The following is a 20,347-nucleotide window of genomic DNA, read 5'->3' as shown; positions in this document are numbered from 1 at the left end:
TTAGAAGAATGCTGGCTCTACATCCTTGGCGGCCGGGAAGATCTAGAATATTTTGAAGGGGTTACAGCCGCATCGTCATCGACCGCCATAGGCCTGGTGTGGTCAGCCATTGTCTTGAAGGGACAGAAGTCAATCTCCCTGTGCTGGCATCATCGTCATGGCTCGGGCCGCAAGAGCGCGCGCACTGTTTCTTCCTCTCCACTTACATCCCTTCGACGTCCCAATAAATACAGACCTTGATGGTCACTTCTCTCTCCCCTCAATGCTCGAGTCACGTCCTTAGGAGTCGACGGATCCCACACTCCACGCTACCCTCATCTGGCTTTCTCATCAATGTTCGAGTTTAATCTGGACATTTGACCTTTCTTCGAAAGCTGTGTTCGAGAATGCAGGTTCGAGAGTCCATCGCAAAATGCTGTTTTTTGGGGGCTGATAACCATTACCAGATAACCAGAACGGCTTCCTTTTCATACTTGTTCGACAGGGGTCCACAAAACGGAGGACCTATGCAGTCTCTGGTACTATCTTGTTGAAGTAACTATGATCCTTGAGATTGAGGACCAGATCATGGAAAGACCACATTACTGGCACTGAAGGTACTGGAACTGCAGGCATTTACCATTTGTAAAAATCAGTTTCTGGTGAGATTTGTTCACTTAGCATCGGCCAGCATAACGGATCTCAGAGCAGACATTGGGCGCCTTTCTACATAGAGGGCCCTGCATCAACGCCGAGGGCAAAATGCCGCGCCTTTAGAGATCCCCACAGTTAGCCGCTCTTGGGCATTGCTCTCAACCTTCTAGGTAGTCCAACGTCTATAACTCTAACTCTATTACCACGAATGAATTTCATCAGTTAGCACAACCCTTGATCCATATCCATATAGCCATTTTGGAGTCAGTTGAGAGTCGCACAATAGCGTGCTGCAATCGCAACGTCTTTGCAAGGAATTTGTACAGTCGGGCGCTTACCAGGGATTCAAAGAACAACAGTCGGGGCACTGAGGGTCGCTCAAAGGAGCAACTCAATTTCGGGTCATTATCAAGCTGATGCCTTCCCCTTCCGCTCTGATGGATTTACGTTGTGTGCGACGGAGCCGTAAGCGTTGGGTCTTACGTCACAGGAAACGTTGAGCCATTTTAATGTTCGATGATCCCCGCAATCCGCGGCGATGATAAGTGGTACTTTTATTTATTGAATAAGCGGAACCTCGCTCGAGCCATGATCCCACTTGGTATGCAGAGTACTTTTGTAAAGGTTATTCAATTTGACTCCCAGTTCCCACAACATTTGAAACGTAATTTTAACGTTCATTTTATTCGGCGAGATAAATCCAAAGGATCGAAAATTTCCTACTCCAATTCGAGCATAATCTCTTATTGTGCATTCTGGAGGAGGTGAAATCGTTGCGAGGGGTGAACACGCAATCGAGCACGCCACTTTGTGGGTTCCAGTCCACTCCAAGCACCTTTGCAGCCGCAGCATTCCCGAAGTCGTTGTATTGCAGCTGAACAGAACCTTATTTCAACTAGTGTAAAAGCTCGATATTGCTGGACATCCACTTTTGAAGTATAATTCCTTCTTATCTCATGATGGTGGCTACTTCTTGTAAAGCTTCACCACTTGATTTTGAATGACCAGTAACAGCACGAGGTCGTCATCATAAAGGTGACTGCGTAGGGTATCTGCCACTCCATTGTACTGCTCAGGCTACGCGTGCAGAAGCCTTAAACATAAGGTGCTTTGACTTTGGGTTTCGTTTCCATACTAATATGTGTATTAGCAGAATTTAGAGAGAGAGAAAAATGGGTACATCAGAAAGAACTTGGAGGGTTTCTGCAGGCTTCCAACCCAATGCAAGAATCCATTCGGAGCACGCAGAGAGGGAGTTTCGTGTCTACAATTATACATTAGAGTAAGCACTCTGCACAGAAAAAACACAAAGACCCTGCAGTTCGCACTGCATATACAAACACTGGTGCTGCGGCGTCTTCAGTGCCACAGACGTTCTTCTCACGCGGCCTGACTGACTCTCAGAGGCTGCACTCAACCCCCTTACAGCAATCACCCTAGGAGTTGAGTGACGGGATCCAGACGCTTCACCTACTCCATAAAAGGAAGGTGGTCTGATTCGAGCTGTTTCTCCGGGTTGTGCCGACGCTTACCTTTTGTTGTCTTTTGTGTTGACTGGAGCAGCTTTCAATAAAATACGACAGTGTTTTACGCAGGCTTTTACCAGTTGAGTCTGACAGTTTTCCTTTGGGCCTGCTTGGTTTTTTCTCTACCTAATGTTGGGGCTGCTGTGATATGTATTTTTTAATTGATTATGTTTCTTTTGTAATGAAGGGGCTGTGACCATTTGCTGAGTGTCCAATCACACCACGTGTGTCTTGTTTATGTATTATGTGTTAAGCTATAACAATGTTGTGGTTTACTGAGCAGCTTTCTAAAGTGTGGTTGTTTTACGTCTTGAACTTGTCTTACGTACTTTCGCGTTCAAATGTAGACGAAATGAGGAGCTTACAATCTCTTTATAGGTGGCTATATATCGGTGCAAAAGAGTCCTTCAAAAAGAAAATAAGTGCGAATACATTCCATTCATTCAAAAACACTATTCCAAGTGAATAATCTTTGCTATTGTTTTCTCTAAATTTTAATTCCCCAATCAACAAATAGTCATCAGGTCGTGCATAATGTGTAGGAGTCTGACAAAACGTCTTATGCGCTATTTCCAAAGAAAACGCACCCCCAATTATGTAAGTGGTTGAAAGAGAGAAAAGGGGAAGATCCTAATAAAAATAGGCAAAACTTTAGTAAAAAAGACATGGGTGCCGGGTGGCCATCATATTCCTGTATACAGCGTGCTGACGACAGAATCTTCGCACGAAAGTTCGCGACCTCCTGGTATTCGATTTGGCACGCACGCAACGCGCCACCTTACTGCTTAATGGAAGGGGTGCTCGGTGTTGGTGTGTTGGACAGGCCTGTTCATACGATGTTAGGGGTAGTGTGAGGCTCAATGCAGTGAAGATAGTTGGGTAGATAAGCAGTAGGAGAAATGTGGGGGAAATGGTATTATGCTTAGGTTTTAGTCATCACAAGTTGCGGGCGTTGGCTGCTACAGGGGAGTGTTGCACAGGGGATAGGTGTGTTAGGCTGCTCTGTTTCTTGTAACAGGTGTCACTGTAGGTTTAGGGGAGAGATGGTAGGGACTTAGCCGGAGTTCGTTGTCACCCTCTTTTTTAAATTCCCCGTGAAGAAGAGCTCGGGCGGTTATGTATGCCACCTAGTTCTAAGAGAGAGAAGTGTGTGGAGGTTTTCACACTATCTGGGTATAAGAAAGGGTGGGGCACTGGTAGATGGTGGCCAGAGTGATAGCGCAGGCCAGGCAGGGCGAAACGACGGCAAATATCTTAGTCAAACATAAATATTTATCTCAGACCTGTGTCTTGTGCAAGAGGGAGGACATTTGCTGCTTTTTCGGCCGTGCGTCGGTGAGGTTGTGTGGACGGTTGCAGAAGGAAGACAGGTATATTGATGAAACCTGGGGCTACAGCGAGGTGATCGTACCGTTGAGGGTAGAGACAGGTGTCCGCAGACAAGGCGGTCATGTCGGTGTGATCTTTGACGAGCATTTATTTCGAAATAGTTTATTGACTTCAGTAGTGTGATAGATTAACTTGTGTAACTGCAGCTGGGATTCTGAAGCAACAAAGTTGAGCACCATTTAGGCTCAGTGTTCTCTGTTCACCGTCATATTTACCGAGCGCTGGTGTGAAAGCTACCAAGAACCGTTACCCAGTGCCCCACCAAAACAAGTCCTTCTTCTTGAATTGAGCACCCATTCCATTCTCCATGATGATAATTGCGGGCCACGTGATATTACCATGTTCCCCGAGTGTTTTTTTACCACAAATTTCGGCAGGCCTGACATGACCAAGCTCCAAATGGAAGTGGTACACTTTCTAGACTTGTCAATTTACACGTGATTCATTGTTCGGTACAACGAATCAGGTGTAGCGACCTGTCAGCGCTACAACGCACAGATTATGTTCGTCAAATTTTGCATTGCGTTCGCGAAGCGTTGCCGTTGTATATTAGCACAATTTCACTCAAGTGCAAGTTTTGACGTGTTGTTTGTTTCCCTGCACGTAGACCGATCCGATGTGCAACTTTAGTGTGCCCTTCGATGCGTACTGCGTATAAATAATATGTTTTATGACCGGCTTCTAAAATTCACATTTTCGAGATTTTTCTGTAACTTTTATCATCCCATGTAGGTGGTCTTGTTGACAGTGTGAATCTTTCTGATATTGCGTCTACCTTGCAGTACGGCACTTTCCAAGGTACTTGTTGCTCCACTCACAAAAGTAGTAAGTTTTGAGCTTTCTTCCCCTGCTTCCAATTTTACTCAGGTGGATTCAAGCTTGTTTGCGTGCATTGGGGCGAATTCGATGATGCCACAGTTCCGCTTGCTTGCCATCGGAAGAGTTCTGCTATAGCTTGAACCAGATGAAGAGACCCGATCAGATTTCTTCCCCGGCTAAGTTTCTTGCCCTCTCTCGGCTTTTCTTGGTACTTGAAGAGCTGTATACAAATGTTTTGATATGTGTTTCATCTTTTACGGTAGTACTTCCTGAACTAGTTTTGTTGGTGTTCTCAATACTTGTAGTTTTACAGCTTTCGGCAACTCTTTAGGCAAATGCCTTGTTTTCACTTACGTCTTGGTTTGGTGTCGAGACCTGGCGGATTTCGAGTGCTGCTTTAGGCTCACCTTTTTTACAGGTGGTTTCCGTGTAGGCGTTGGCATTTAAGGTGAGTGCTGCCCCGGTTGGATTCGGCGTATAGACTCTATCTTTGTTCTTTGGTTGGCTTTGGTCATGCGTCGACCTGTGTGTTGTGTGAACGATTTTCTTTCACTCGAACTGCACGTTGACGACTATCGCTTGTGTGGACGTTGAGTCGCCATCTCCTAAGCGAAGTTCTGTTCGCTTTTGATGAAGCGGATTTAGAATTGGCTGGCTTCTCTGCGGGTGCGCACTTGTTTGCGCGAAGCCCTGCGCCACTCGTTACCTTTACCTCTTCCTGCGTCGGTACGTCTTCGACAATTTTTTTCGACTAATTTTTATACCGCACTAGAGAAGGCCTCAAGGGTTTGTTACGGTGCGATAATCTAGAAAAAAAATTTCAGGCCACGTAGTGGATTCATATAATACCAAACGTTGTTGACTTCCACCCGGCAGGAAGTGCAAAACAAGTAAACCTACCTGTCAGAGATTCAATGATTGCTGTGATGAAGGATCCCGCTAGCACTTCGCGCCAGACATTTAAACGGAGCGTAAATGTCGTGTACGGCACGTCGCACGTATATGATTTACTCAAACAAAAACATTGCAAGAACACCAGCAATAAATACCTCGAAGAAAAAGGTGCGCGGGAGACAAGAAAGGAGGGGCAAATACACGCGAGACTGAAAAGTATTCACAGTAAAGTGTCAGTCAACGGAGAAGTCAATATGCCGACCTTACCCGGTTCGATGCACACGAGTCACACTATCCACTCATGGTGGTGACCGAAGATCTGATGTGACCTGTGGAGAGATTTTGAGAGCCTACTGCGGCACCTTGGGTGAAAGCTTCGAGGGATGACCGTTGACTTGTTGAGGATGCACTGAGGTCGCGTGGGGAGGGCTTCTCTGGTGCGCTCGTCGCATTCGACATGAACCCACGAGGCCTTGGGAGCTTTGTGAGGTGCCGCGTGCTTGCTCGGGCTTTAACCGCCAGCCGCCTGCAGGACACAAATGGAATGGTTAGGGCTTTCTAGAACACCCTCTGAAGAGCCACTAGAACGGTCTGGGATTCGGTAAGGCTGTAGGTACGGCGTACAGGACTCCGTATCCCGGTACACCCACCTGCCTTTACCCTATTCCAGAAATGCCCAAGTTTGAGCACAGGGTGCTTTTCTTTTCTTATTCAGGGGGGGGGGGCAGTTTTGTTATTAAGACTTAAGGCGTCACCCACGCTCCAACACGCAGGGTCACAGCATACCACCACAATCACGTAGTCTGTTTATATTACAAGTGCTAATACAGCTGTCAGCTGTGCATTGATCCTGGTATATTGACTATGCCACCTTTTTGGAAGCGTCGAAACCAGCTGGTGCAACCGAAACCATGCCACTTGCTTTCGGGGTGTTTGCAAGGTGTTCGCGCGGTCACACCAATTTTCATCCACGAAAATGACTCGTACGCTGTCTAGTGGCGGACTGGTAACGGGGCAACTCTTGGGAATCTTGTGTCTCCAAAGCAAGCAACCGGACCGGCCTTCTACCACCCTGCCCGCTGAGTGTGACGTTGAATCACGTACCCCATAGATTCCGCTAAGACTTCGCAATGCCGATTATGACAAAATATAGCTCTTCATTGCGGACCGCACCCTGTTTGAAATTTGTAGATCCATGCTGAAGAATAGACACACGTTGTCTGCCTGTGCCTGCCGTTATCTAAAAACAATTGGATTGCAAGAAGTGACCATGGAGCCTCGTCCTAGGGTCGGGCCGCGACGGGCCGTTCTAAGACGGGCCTCGTCTTAGGACGGGCACTGAACTAGAGTGTCCGCTGCAAATTTTCACACAATTAGGTGTACCTTCTGAAGCTTCCAGTACCATGCCAAGGTCGACACCTGCGGCGTCGATCTCGGCGTGGTGCATTTGGCCGCATGAAACTCTTAACAAGGAACGGTTAGGTGAAGCCAATGGCAGCCACTACCAGTGAAATTACGGGACACTAGGCACTGACATGCCTCATGTTTGCGTCTGTGGCACCTAAAGTAACCACGAGCGTTGCCCATTCGAGTGTTCTCTTTCGTCTACAAAGAGAACTTGCCTTCTGCAACTTTGTCACTACGGCTGTCATAAGATGGGCACACTGGCATAACTGAATACTCGGACTTCAAGGTCAATGGCGTGTATTGCAAGACACTTTATTTAGGAGTCGATGTCACCATTGTGGTCACGTCGAAAAGTGCGCTCGATGGCTTGTGGTATTAACACCCTTCCTCACGTAGTTTCATTTCTATTCTTACGAATTGTAGCGATTCCCGAAGTTAGCAAGATTGTTCTTTCTGCGTCGCGGAATAATAAGTTTTTATCTCCCACTAAAACATTCTGCCTATACATCAAACTCACGTGGTCGGTCAGGAATCCGAGAAAGACGCGCTTGAGAACCACGGCGTATTTCTCCTGCGGAACTTCCAGGGCTTCCATGGAGGGGGCACGGAACTGCCCCTTGTATATTTTGCAGAGCGTGCCTATCTTTGAGCTCCGTGATGGTTTCAATGCGAGGAGTTTGTCATTATGCCCGTTGAAAAGCACGCCTGGCTGGTCTTACCCCTGCTAGACTGGGATAGTGGCTGAAAGGTGAGGATGACACTCACTTGATGGTTATTGTGGAGTTTGTGCTTATGCTAGTTGATGAAGGAGTTTGCCTCGCTGAATCGCTGCTGAACTACGATACCTGCTAAACAGTGATGGTGACCGGAAGGTAATGGTCTTTAGGAGTTTGTCATTAGGCTCATTGATCAAGTAGCCAGCCGCGGGGATAGGCTGCTGAATTGTGATAGCTGCTGAATGGTAACGGTGACAGTAATTTCATGGGAATCACATCCAACGTACTGCGAAATGGTGTATGAAAAACTTGTCCACTCCTTCCCGGTACACAAGGCAGCCGATGTTTCTGCCTTAAGATTTCTGACAAAATCTTTCGCCGTACAATGTCATTTTAGCTGAAACACAGATCCACAAACTGCAAAATCAGCTATCTTTTAGACGTATACGGAACAAACATAAAGGGTCTCGGTCGTGAAAAAATGTGGTTGTGTGTAGGGGACAGAACTGTTGATTATTATTCAGCTATTGATACGCATATCAGGGTAATATCTTTTCCGGCACTTCGGTAGATTTCCGCTCACGCCTGAGTCTTTCTGACAAAATCAAAAATAGGTAATATTGTTTTCGAAATATACACGCAATTTCCGCATAATTTTTCAACTGAACTCCTCTCATCTTACTATTTTCAATAGGTAGCTGTTCCTGGGTAAATCTCACAGAAGAAGCACAGCAATACATTACCAGAATGGATCACCGGAATCGCCCTATTGACGACTGGGATATTACAGGAAATCACCCCTTCTGGAATTCCGAGGAAAAACCTGACAAACAGTATGAAAAGCATTTTTTTGCAATCATTTCACAAATACAGAATCATAACTTCAAGTGTCGAATAATTACCTTTTTTAAGGAGTGACGACACTGTTATATTAGGGCAAAACGTTTGCTCAGTAATTTTCACATTTCAATGGCTTCTTTGGCCGGAGTAGTTTTTATGTTTCATAAGTAAAGTTATTTTTATTGGCTTATGTTTTCTGAAATAGCCCTATACAAAACGAGCATGGCTTTATAGAACTTTGTAAAGAACGCTTGTATTTTCCTGATGCTCAGATATGTTACGGAAGAAAACTAACTGTCTTATTTACGTAAATATAATTTTTATCCCCAGCGGCATTTTCACCTCAAAATGCCGGGAATACAGGCAAAAATATTTGTTGTATATTTTTTCAACACGTATAATAGTCACAACATGAATAGTGGTTGAGAAGCAGTTTCTCGCGTTTTATTTGCATCATTCAGGGCTTTACAATATATGACACGGTTCACAGTAGCATAGTATTGTAGAAGATATACTTTATCTCATAAAGCAAAGTTTAGGGCTAACGTATTGGAACAACCAAATGCTCCTCAATTCAATATTTTTGCGTTTCATCGTCTAATCAACTGAAGTTTGTTGTCGTTACCTTAAGGTAAGACTGTTAGCAGTGTGCGTACCCCTGTAATTGGTGATAGAGAAATAACGCGTGCTGGATCGGAATTACAAGCATTTTTTCAGATATGTTCCGGCTGTGATGCATCATTACCAAGCTCGCGCTCTATATTTTGCATTATCTCTAACAAATAGTCAAGCTCCAAGATAGCCTCACGCCATCCTGCGTGTCGTTATCACTGAAAAAATATTTAAACGGTTTCTTTTTAAATATTTCATACTAGTTTGGGTAAGTATAGGTACTTCATTGATATAAAAAATATTACAAGATCCCAGGAACAGGTGAGAATCGAAATAACGCAAAGTTTTTGTCGTGGCCCAACTAGGTAGAAATATATTGCTGCAAGATTTTTTTACAGAATATATTGTTCCCGGCATAGTAGGTGATTAATCAGAACGGTGAGGCGTGGTAAGTAGGTAGGGAGAGAGCCCCTGGAGTGCGGGCGAGCAGCACGTAGGCCATGAAGTTCTGTTCCTCTGATCATCTGTAAACCTGATGATGAGGAGGCGCCGGCGCTGATGATGATGATGCCGCTACAGGGCTCTCCCCCCGAGCACGCAATGCGGGATGAAAATAGCGGGCTCTTTGAAAGCGGTCGAAAATTGGATGAAAGAGCGGGAGAAGGAGCTATGTACACGTAAACAGGAAAAAATGAAGCATGAAGCAGAGAGGTGGTTGCGGTGTAGCACTATGTTCAATTGTGTGCCCATGGTTACAAAAGGTTCGGTGGGCAGTCAAAGGCCAAACTGTAGTGAGCGAAAGAGGAACAGTCCAGGTCGGCGTTGAGGGAGCGTCCGGGGTAGCTAGTAGCTTCGGGTGACTTGCACTGGGTGTTCCTTTGTGGTCGCTGGCGGAAACAAGCTGACAGAAGTGCAGGAACACCCGCCGCGGTGGCTCAGTAGCTAAGGCGTTGCACTGCTGGGCTCGAGTTCGCGGGTTCGAGTCCCGGCCACGGCGGCCGCTTATATGATGGAGGCGAAAAGCAAAAACGCCCGTGTGTAAGCGATTTCGGTGCATGTTAAACATCCCCAGGTGGTAAAAATTAATTCGGAGCCCTCCACTGCGGCGCGCCTCATCGCCTGCGTTGTGTCGGCGCGTTAAACCCTACAATCAATCAATCAATCAATCAATCAATCAATCAATCAATCAATCAATCAATCAATCAATCAATCAATCAATCAATCAATCAATCAATCAATCAATCAATCAATCACTCAATCAATCAATCAATCAATCAATCAATCAATCAATCAATCAATCAATCAATCAATCAATCAATTAATCAATCAATCAATCAATCAATCAATCAATCAATCAATCAATCAATCAATCAATCAATCAGCTTGCGAAGCACGGCAGACTCATTGTAGAGCGTAGCTTGCATAGGCGGCTGGGGTGCGGCTGGTCCACAGACCGTAATGGCAAAGCTAGTGGGGGCCTTGTGAGCCCGCCATACCTCAGCCTGTGACAGACACCGCCAGAGGGGTTGTTGGTGCGTGCTGTGGACGCTCCAGGAGCTTTTCTTGGGCGATGATTCTTTGCATCTGGTGCAGCGCGAAACGCCCGCGGGTGCGCTCGTGATGTGAAGTTAACGTGTCGCGTTTGCCGTTTCATGGGGCGAGCCCTGATCAGCCTGATCATGCACGCGCCAACCCATAACCTGCGGCGGCTCGCTGATAATGGCGAGCAGAGGTCATCCGAACGCGTGGTGCTTGGTTTCCGTACCAAACGGTTATCTGCGCTACCACAGGATGGGGACTGTGGGGTGCCATGATGAACGTCTGACAGGCGGCTTTCTGCAACCGCTGCGGTGCGCTGCTCTTGTCCCCTAAATGAGGGGTGGTGACAGGAGACGAAGGTATATCACATGACGACTTCAATGAAGTGGTCACTGCAGCTACCTCGCAGCTGGTGGAAATGCGTGGGACAACAGCGTCTTAGACTGGCACGTCAAGACATGTGGGTTGGTCTGCTAGGTACCAAAGTGGCGCCCATGCCCCCGGGAAACGTTTGCCCGAAAGCTGGCAAATGCGGTTGCCGCAAACGCCACCCTGTTGGTTGAGTAGGGTGTGGAGGCAGCGCAGCTGCGGTGGCGGACAGACTGCTGCAGGGCTTGGGGCACAGTCTCCTCTACATGCTACCGCATCACTGTTGTCCTTGAGGCATGATGAAACTATCGTTGTCATGGCATCGTTGCTGCAACGCAATGCTGGCGCTGTAAGCGGGCTAGTGTGAGGCAGCAGGGCCGGGACATCCGTGGAGCAAGGCTCAGTGGCTGGCGCGGTTGGCTTCAGGAGCCAACCGGACCACACCAGGAGAAAGGCCGTAAGCTGGTCGTTAGGGCCGGCTCAAGGTTCCAGCAAGATGGAGGCCAGGCTAGAGGGAAGCAGCTCGTAGATCAGAAAATAATGGTCCTGCTGCATGGTGACAACGTAGAGGTCAAAAAAGCACTCCATCTGGCAAAGCCACACCATGGGGATCTCAGGGTAGAACGAGGGGCGAGATGGCAAGGCTGCCGTACTGAGCGATAGTGTCAACCTGCCAGGAGTCGAGTCGTTGGTCGCAGGGAGCATGGAAGGAGTCGAGGTGGAGGTCGGATGTTCAGCGGAGCCGGGTGCTGATGTTAGGTCACACCGCGCTCCAGGCACAGGCTTGTAAGAAAGACACAAGCGACACGGCAAGCCGTTGGACGCACGTCCCTTTCCAATGCATGGTGTGTCGTACGAGGAGGCAACACCGTGGAGCGATGCTGAGTCATTACCGCAAACAGGACTCGTGCCGACGCGTGCCATCACAAGGACTTCGAGATCGTCGTATGGTTTCTTGCTGTATTCTATGATGTCGATGCGCAGGTCTTGCGGAAGTCGATGCGCCGTAGCTGGAACTGCGCCGCCATTTCATGGAACCAGGCTCGGTGATGGCGGTGCTTGAGGGCCGGGTAAGGGTGCGGATTGAAGGTGAAGTGGGGCGCCATGCTGCCGACGTCCGGGTCAGCAATTATGTAGGCGGCCGGTGAGACTGTGTGGCAGGGCCTACATTTATTTACTGTTGCCTTCTGGCGACAACATAGGCCCGAGAATCAAGGAGAGGGCTCCTGGAGTTCGGCCGATCAGCGCGGAGGCCGTGATGTTCTGTCCCCGTTATTAACTACGTTACTGATGATGATGGGGTGCGGGTGCTCACGATGATGAAGCCGCTACAACTTCAATGTCAGTGATGGTCTGCCTCGCAAGTTCAAGAACCGAAGTTTTTTGAAGTTCAACAAGATTAGCGCAGAAAGCGGCGCCGTCGACGATTACGTAGTAGCAGAGTATTGGCAGGCAAAGCTGCAGTCTTTGATTCAACAGTTCACGCCTGTCAATATTTGTAACTGCGATGAAACTGGTATTTTCTTGAGCCTTCTGCCAGAGAAAATGTTTGCATTTGCTGGTGACCCCTGCCACTGCGGCAAGCACAGCAAAGATTGGCTCAATGTACTCGTCTGCAGCAGCATGATGGGCAGCGAAAAGCGGGCGTGGCTCGTCATATGGAAGTCGAAATATGGACGATGTTTCAAGGGGGCAGTGCCCCTACCTGTTCTGTACGAGGCGAACAAGAAGGCGTGGGTAACATAACTGTTAATCGAAAGATACGGGCACAAGCTGGATAGGAAGTCCAAGCACCAAAAACGAAAAGTTCAGCTTATCCTAGATAACTACGCTGCGCATTGCCACATCAAAGCCCTAAAGGATATACAGATAGAATGTTTGCTCCTAAATACCACAGCAATCCCCCACCCGATGGATCAAGGCTTGATGATCAACTTGAAGTATTTGTACAAATCACATGCCCTCAGCCGCATGGGGCTGTGTGCCGAGAGCGGGAAAAGGTACGCTGTTGATCTGAGGTCTGCCGTCAGCGTGCTTTCAGACATCTGGAAAGTGGTAACAGAAAAGACTCTTCCAAACTGTTTTCGCCACGCGGGCTTTCCTCTGGAGACCGAGGTGACCAGCTAGCTCGGAGAGGACAACGTGTGTGATCAACTTCAAGTCGAGGACATTGCCTTTGAAAACCTGCGCGCTGCAGGTGTTTCGATTCCACGATAACTTTTGAAGGCGTCGCCGACGCTGATAAAGACCTCGAGCTCTGTGCAGAACTCTCCGATGACGAAATCGCCCGTCAAGTTACCGAGTATTGAAACGACTCTGACACCGATAACGAAGAGCCAGCTGCTACACAGCGGACGAGCTCAGCGTTGACGCGAGCACTGATGACACTGTCATCAGTGTACAGCAACCATGAGTCGGATGAAATTGAGGCCGATTTCGCGGGCAAGCGGAAAGCCCTGCAAAAAATAAGGGACTTTTTTGCTCCGAGGTGTTGACTTGTCCGAATGTGGTAGTGCCGGCCACGTCAGATTTTTTTTTATTGTTATTACAAACGGCTCTTAAACGCCCCCAAAACGATGTGTTGGCTGAATCTCAGCGCCATCCTGGTACTCTGACCTTGACCCTCTGAATAGGAGAAATACCTACGAAAAGTCCTTTTTCGTTTGGCCGGACTACCCTAATTTCCGGACGTTTTTTCGGTGCCTTGGGGGTCCGACAATCCGTACGTCGACTGTATATCATTTTTAAAGACGATAGGTTTTCTTCGGCTAGTTAAATGTACAAATTTTGGTCTGTCTGTCTGTCTGTCTGTCTGTCTGTCTGTCTGTCTGTCTGTCTGTCTGTCTGTCTGTCTGTCTGTCTGTCTGTCTGTCCGTCCGTCTGTCTGTCTGTCTGTTCGTCAGTGACACGATCCATCCACCCGGACAAAGTGAAACAGAAGCTGATCAGTAGTGCTATATACCCACAGGCAAATCTCAACGTCCAAGTCTGGTGCCAATGTTCATAGTTGTGAACATTGTTAAAGAACGAGACAGTACGGAAAAATAACGCCGGAAATCAACACATAAGTGATATTCGCAGCGTTGCTTTATTAAAAACGTATGAATATTGGCTTCAAAGGAAATTCCAAATCAACATTAAAAATGTCTGCTGCCCGCGCTACTATAGCTCCTGGCGTCATTTAAGAAATCAAACGGCAACAGCACCGAAAGGTTCCACTGGATAGGTTTCATATTCCGCTTGGAACACGTGTGTAGTTGGGCAATGTGGCTCTATACGCCTCGAGCTTTGCGATGGCTGCGCCGCCTGCCGCGGTTCTGCGCTGTGTTTGCCGGATGATCTCTGACTAGCTGATAGGAGTTCATGCTATGTTTTGCTTCTCTTTTACTAGTTTTTGCTTTTCTGCGCCCTAAACAACTTGTGGTATTGTGTGTAAGCAAACAGTACGTTTTGGGCAATTAAAAACTCAAAATAATGACGAGATAAAGTTTGTCAGCACTTGTGGTGTGTCTGTCAACACCTTCCTAGAAATACTATCGTTTTATTTGAGGTCCACGTTTGTGGAATAGAAAGGAAAGTTGTTTCTACAAAAAACAGGAGTGTGCATTGGGTTTAAAGTTGCCTCTGTTCTTAGCAACATATTTTTAGGAAGGATTGACAGACAAATTCAGAAACACTTGGGAGAGGTGACCAGTAAAATTGTCAGATACGTCAACAATTTTCTTGTATTTGTAACGCCTGATAGCCTCGACGAAAAGGTGACTCAGGTTTTGAACCTTTTTAAACATTACGGCTGTGGACTGAGCTTCACAGTTGAGTTACCGAAGGAACATGAATTACAGTTTTTGGTCTGAGGCTGTATCGAGAAGGCTGAGGCTGGTCCTTCTTCCCGCGTTCCAAGAAGCCCAGGTTAAATTTCAATTCTGGCCACTCAAAGATCGTAAAATGGGAATCAATGTGTCCTGTCGGCGAACAACCCACACAAAATCGTGCACAGAAAAAAAATATCTATTAGTTTTTGAGCCAGCTAGAAAGAATAAATAAGGCTGGTTTTTCACAATCTGTCATTCGCAAGATAATCCTTCAGTTAATTAAAGGTGCTAAATGACACTGGGGGAAAGGGAAAAAGAAAATAAGGGTAAAAGACCTGTCATCATTCCGTATACGCACAAGATGTCGCACGGGTGAAAAAATGTTGCTAACCGGTATGACGCCGATGTTTTTTCGGCCCCAAACAAACTGAACAGGTTATGCGGCAAAATAGACAGAATGCTATCACCCAGAGAAAAGCCGCAGAGAAAACAAGCATGCCAAGTGAAACATACATCACCCTCTGTGCGTTGTCCAACGTTTGTTGTTTATTTGATACCATTGGCGTGTGGCCAATATTATGTAGAACAAACTGGGAGATATTTAAACATACGTCTGCAAGAACACAAAAACAGTGAAAAATCAAAACAGGCTCCCAACTATGGGAATACAGCACCACGCACGGTTGTTCGCCCATATTCAGCGATACCAGAGTTTTGTCACGGCATCGAGATAAAACCACTCGAGAGCTGATAGAACCGTTTCACATAAAAAGGTCAGGAGATACACGTGTTAGTATTCCATCAATTTTAATAACTGACAAGGAATATCTTTATCTGTGCAACTCAATGCGACCGTACCGGTTTCTTGGATGGCTTCGCTGTTCCAACGTACTTTTCCTTAGGTTGTCGCGTGTGCCCCCCTATGTAATAAATTCTGTTCAGAAGTGATTTTGTGGTTTTATTTTGGGCGAGATGAACGCACCACGTGAGATGCTGAAAGTATATATTTGTGTTTCTTTTCAATAAAATAATAGTTGCGAGTTAGCGCCGTGTCGTCTTCGTTTTTCTACTTTCGTCCTTGTTTTGTGAGCGCCTTCACTTTCAAGATGAACAGTTACAAACTAGCCTAATTGTCCGTTCTACTACAGTCCACTTCTCCTTCACTACCTCCGGTTCCATACCAGTTCTTTGTACTTCTCTATGTTCTATGAACGCCTGTCTTCGCTGGTCAATATCCTCTTTTATTTCCTTATTCACCCAGCTTCTCGGCTTTCTCTTCCCTTTCCATCGGTTTCGTTGCTTTGCTTTATTCAACCTACCCTTTATGAACGCAATCATTTCGTCGTAATCCCATTTTTTGCCGGGGCATTTATTGATTTCATCTTCCAATCTATCAGCGATGATTTTTAACCGCTCATTGTTCGAATTAGTTCATCCTATTGTACCTACTTCTAAATTTGTCCTAGTTGCGCCTCCAAAGTGCAGGATAAGCCTCTTGTGGTCGCTTCATAAGCGGTCTGTTTCATTTTCATCTATCCTCATTTCCCACAACCTTTCGTATACTGTCTCGGATACTAAACTGTAGTCTATGCTGGACTGTCTGTTACCGCTTTCCCACGTTATTTGTCCGTCGCTCTTGGTTACCGTGTTTACTATAACAAGCCGGTTTTTCTGACATAAATCTATCACTAGAGAACCGTTGTGGTCTGTGTATCCATCCAAACCTTCTATATGGGCATTCATATCTCCAACTAAGATTATTTCGCCCCAATCTTTGGACTCGTTTTTATCTCTTCTCAAACAGTTTACCATTTCCTCATTTTCCTCCCTAGCACTACTTCCGGTCCACAGATACACAACTCTTAATCATGTATTTTTCCCCTATATGGTGCCTCTAACCCATAGATGCTCTTTACAGCTTTCATGCAGTCTCTACCAGTCACTTCCTTGTTTAATGAGCCTCCAACACCGCCCCCTTTCTTCATTCCTGTGGTCCTATTGCAACCTTCCAGACATAATTGCCTATGACCGGTGGGGCTTCTAGATCTCGGAGGTGAGTCTCGGCTAAAGCGTACACGTCTATTCCTTCCCTTTCAAGCTGGTTTTGAATGTCCACCCACTTATCAGGCTTTCTTACTCCCTGGATATTTATGTAGCTGATTAAATATTTATTGGATTTGTTTTTCTCTTTCCGTTTACGGGGTCTGTTTTTGTCTTTTACAAATTTGTTTGCTCCATTGTTTCCACCCAAATCGCTTCTGTCAACGCTCTGAGTTAAGTGTGTAGGTTCTCTATTTGGCTCTAGGCCTGGCTGCCTCCCAGCGTTGAGTGTGCTTGTGTTCCCTGCTTTCCCTATGTCTCCTTGTTTGTCTTCCTTAGCTGCGCGGAGCCCCCTAAAAAAGCTACCGCTCTACCACCTAGGCGCCACCCCACCTTGTTTCCTAGATTGGGGCTGAAGTAAATCCTGTCCCACTGGAATGCTTGCCTATGTCCAGTGCTGCCCACTACCCTGTTCACGTAAATCACTTCAAGCTCAAGTTCCCTGCCGCGCCTCACGATCTCGGTGTTAGCAGCGAGTACTGCCCGTTCAGTGTGCACCCCCTTCTTCATCACTACGGGCACGGTGCAGACTGCAATGAGCACATTTGGGGCCGTCGGCCGCAGGTCCTTTACCCCTTCGCTATCTCCTGGCCAAGTTTTCCCACCTCTCCCTTTAGAATATCGTTAAGCTCCGCGGCAATCACCGCAAGGTTTCTAGCTTTACTAGACAATGCCAGCAGCCCCTTCGCGGCAGCCATCGCCGTCTACATCGTTTGCCCGGGGAAACACCCCACCTTCACACGCTTATCCCCCTTTGCCCTTTCCAGTATGGCAGCGCTGCTCCTCTTCATGTCAGAGTCTCCCGCAATGATTACCACGCTATCATCTGCCACGCGCCGCTCTTTACTGGTACCCGGCTTATCGACTATTTTTGCTGGCCTATTTTGCAGCACATGGGAGTAGCTGTTGCCTTTCGTTTCTTCCGCCCCGTGTATCACCTTGGTGCATGCCTCCGCTTCGCTGCATGGGCCGAGGTGTTCGTCATTTGTTGGCGAAATAACGTTCCTTTCCAGCTTCCTCTCAGCTGCTTCTAACTTACCCTCAACGGCCCTCCGCTCGTCGCATTCGTTACTTAGCGCTGCTTCCAGTTCTTCAACCCGTTTAGCTAACCCCGAGTTATCCGCATCTACGCGTTCTAGCCGCGACACCACTAACCATAACCGACACGCACCTGGCCCTTCGTCTGCCTCGCCGCCATCCCGCTGAAACTCCTCTACGTCTACCTGCCGCGGACAGCTACCACACTGTACCAGCTTTCTACGCGTCATGTCGGCAGAAAAACCCGACCCAACGAGAAAGAACCGTGCAGGTAAATAGTCAGCTTCGGCTGTCCTCCGCTGCCTCTACCGTTCCGCTGTCCTTCACTGTAGAAACACGCTGTTGTAGAAGCACCAGAAAAGCACGTCGCCACTGATTGACTGCGCACTGGCAAGTCGTTTGCCATTCTCTACCCTCTGCATAAACTTAAGGTTTCTTTTTGTTTTCTTTTTTCTTTTCTTTTTTCTCTCTCTTTTTTTTAACCTTTGCCTCACGTCGCCGAGGGTGTGTTTGTTTTTTCCTTTCTGCCGAAATCCCACCTATTTCTTTTTTTCGTGGTCGTTACGTGCAGAGAAATACAGAATGCAGAGAAATACAGAAATACGTGCATGAGAAATACGTGCAGAGAAATACAGAATGTTGTATTGATGAAGGTCGGCATGTGACCGAAACGTCGACAAATAAACGGTTATGTTAGAAGCTATAACCATTTTTTACTACTTTTTACGGCAACCTCAGACAGCCCTTCTCGCAATTAAAGTATATATATATATATATATATATATATACATATTGTAAGGGATATAGTTGACCCTCCGGTAGGAGACCGAACGTTGTTTATTGGCAGGAGCAGAAGCAAGGCGAGCGCAGGTACAAGCGTACCGACGATGGCCGAACACCCGCGCCAAGCACCTTCAGCCGTACTTCTTCTTCCACCGCTACCAGCGTGCGCGCATACCGTCGTGCATAGACTGGCCACGATCGCATGGCACTCTTTCTTGATGTGGCGCATTACCCGGATAAGCTGATGGCGTTAAGAGCTGCTCGTTATCCTTGCTACATATATATATATATATATATATATATATATATATATATATATATATATATATATATATATATATATATATATATATATATATATATATATATATATATATATATATATATATATATATATCTGTTGTCATGGACCAGTGGACAATCCCTCATGGAGGCATAACGCGGCTTGGAAGACAACGAGGAAGAGGCCGCGTGCAGATTGAGCGTTGAGCGGACTCGGCCATGGGCGCTTGTAAATACTGTAAATATATCGTTCCTCATTCATCTATTATGGTTCGTCTCATATCTGTCCTGCCACCACGTAACATTTTGGTGGAGTGTAGGGTGTCATCCCCATCCTGGCCTACACTTCGCATATTTTCTGCCCGGGCGGAATCGTCGAGGAAACGTCGGCCGTGTCGGGCAGCCCCAGCCCACTGCGACGAGCATTCGACCACGTCCCCTGCCCCGTGACACCAGCCCGTGACAAGCCGATGAAGACGAGCCGCTATATGCCGAGACCAAAAGAATAGAAGCCGCGTCCCCAGCCCTCTCGTCCGACGTGGTTCGAGTTCCTCCGACGGTGCGCTTCTGCCTTCAAGACATCGCTTTTGCGGGGCCAGGCATCATCACGTGCATCATTGTCATCGGCGGCAGCAGGCACATCTTCACTGTACCTTGTCATCGCATCGCTCATCCTCATCGCAATCCTCGCGTTGCCTCGGCCACGAGCGGGTCGGTCGTCATCGAACCGCGCGGTGATGTTACGGTACAAGGTGGACAATGCCTGACAGCTGCTTTAACCAACCGCGATGACGACGACGACGACGAAGTGCCTGGTGCGAACCTTGCGCGAGCTCTGTCATGGCCACACTGTACATATTGTGAATACATCGCTTCACCCCGTCGCATCGTTCATCTCATCTGTGTCCTGCCGCCACATAACAATATATACATATATACCTTGCTGTCGAGCCGAACCCGAACCGTTATTTTTTGAGCCCACTGAACCCCAACCTGCACGAGCACTTGAACATAAATAACGGTTACCCCGTTGACAAACAAACGTTTCGACAACTCGTTGTTGACAATATGCCGTAACATTAATTCCAGAATTTTCCCCTTCGCGCAAAAACAACCATGTAAATTCTCAGACAATTTACGTCTTCAGAGCCATCGGAACAGTATCCACGCTTTATAGGTGGGTACAACATGAGCAGAGGTACTCGGGCCAGTTTGGTAACTGTGTGTTGCTCCTGGTCGCGTGTGCAGGGTGAAAGGCTGATTGGAAGAAATTGCAATCCTACTGCATCCTGCAGGTAATATGAAATCTTGACTTTGCCCTTTGTTGCTACTTTATAGGAGCAATCAGCACTAGAGGCTGCTTCACAGAGCAATTTGAAGGCCGTGAACTTGACAGTGCCTCCCTGTTGCATTAATTATTCTGCTTGAAGCGGTCACAAAGTTTTTATGTATAAATACTTCATAGCTTTTATGCATAGCCGAAATTCAGTTGATGAGCTTCTGGCAATTACGAGTTAGCGATCTTAAACCACAGCGGCTATTTCGGTAATGTCAATGAGAAACGAAAAAGCACATGTGTAAATATTTT

The 20,347-nt window shown here is 47.0% G+C and overlaps 1 pseudogene; it reads right to left on the bottom strand.

Annotated features, from left to right (window-relative positions):
• Positions 1 to 11,224: 11,224 nt before the first annotated feature.
• The window catches only part of LOC144139877 (uncharacterized), a 59,934-nt pseudogene continuing 50,811 nt past the window's right edge, over positions 11,225 to 20,347 (bottom strand).

The sequence above is a fragment of the Haemaphysalis longicornis genome, unplaced genomic scaffold (genome assembly GCF_048455015.1).
Source record: "Haemaphysalis longicornis isolate Haplotype H1 unplaced genomic scaffold, Haemaphysalis longicornis Haplotype H1 scaffold_5, whole genome shotgun sequence".
NCBI classification, from domain to species: Eukaryota; Metazoa; Arthropoda; class Arachnida; order Ixodida; family Ixodidae; genus Haemaphysalis; species Haemaphysalis longicornis.
This window is presented reverse-complemented; position numbering and strand designations above follow the sequence as displayed.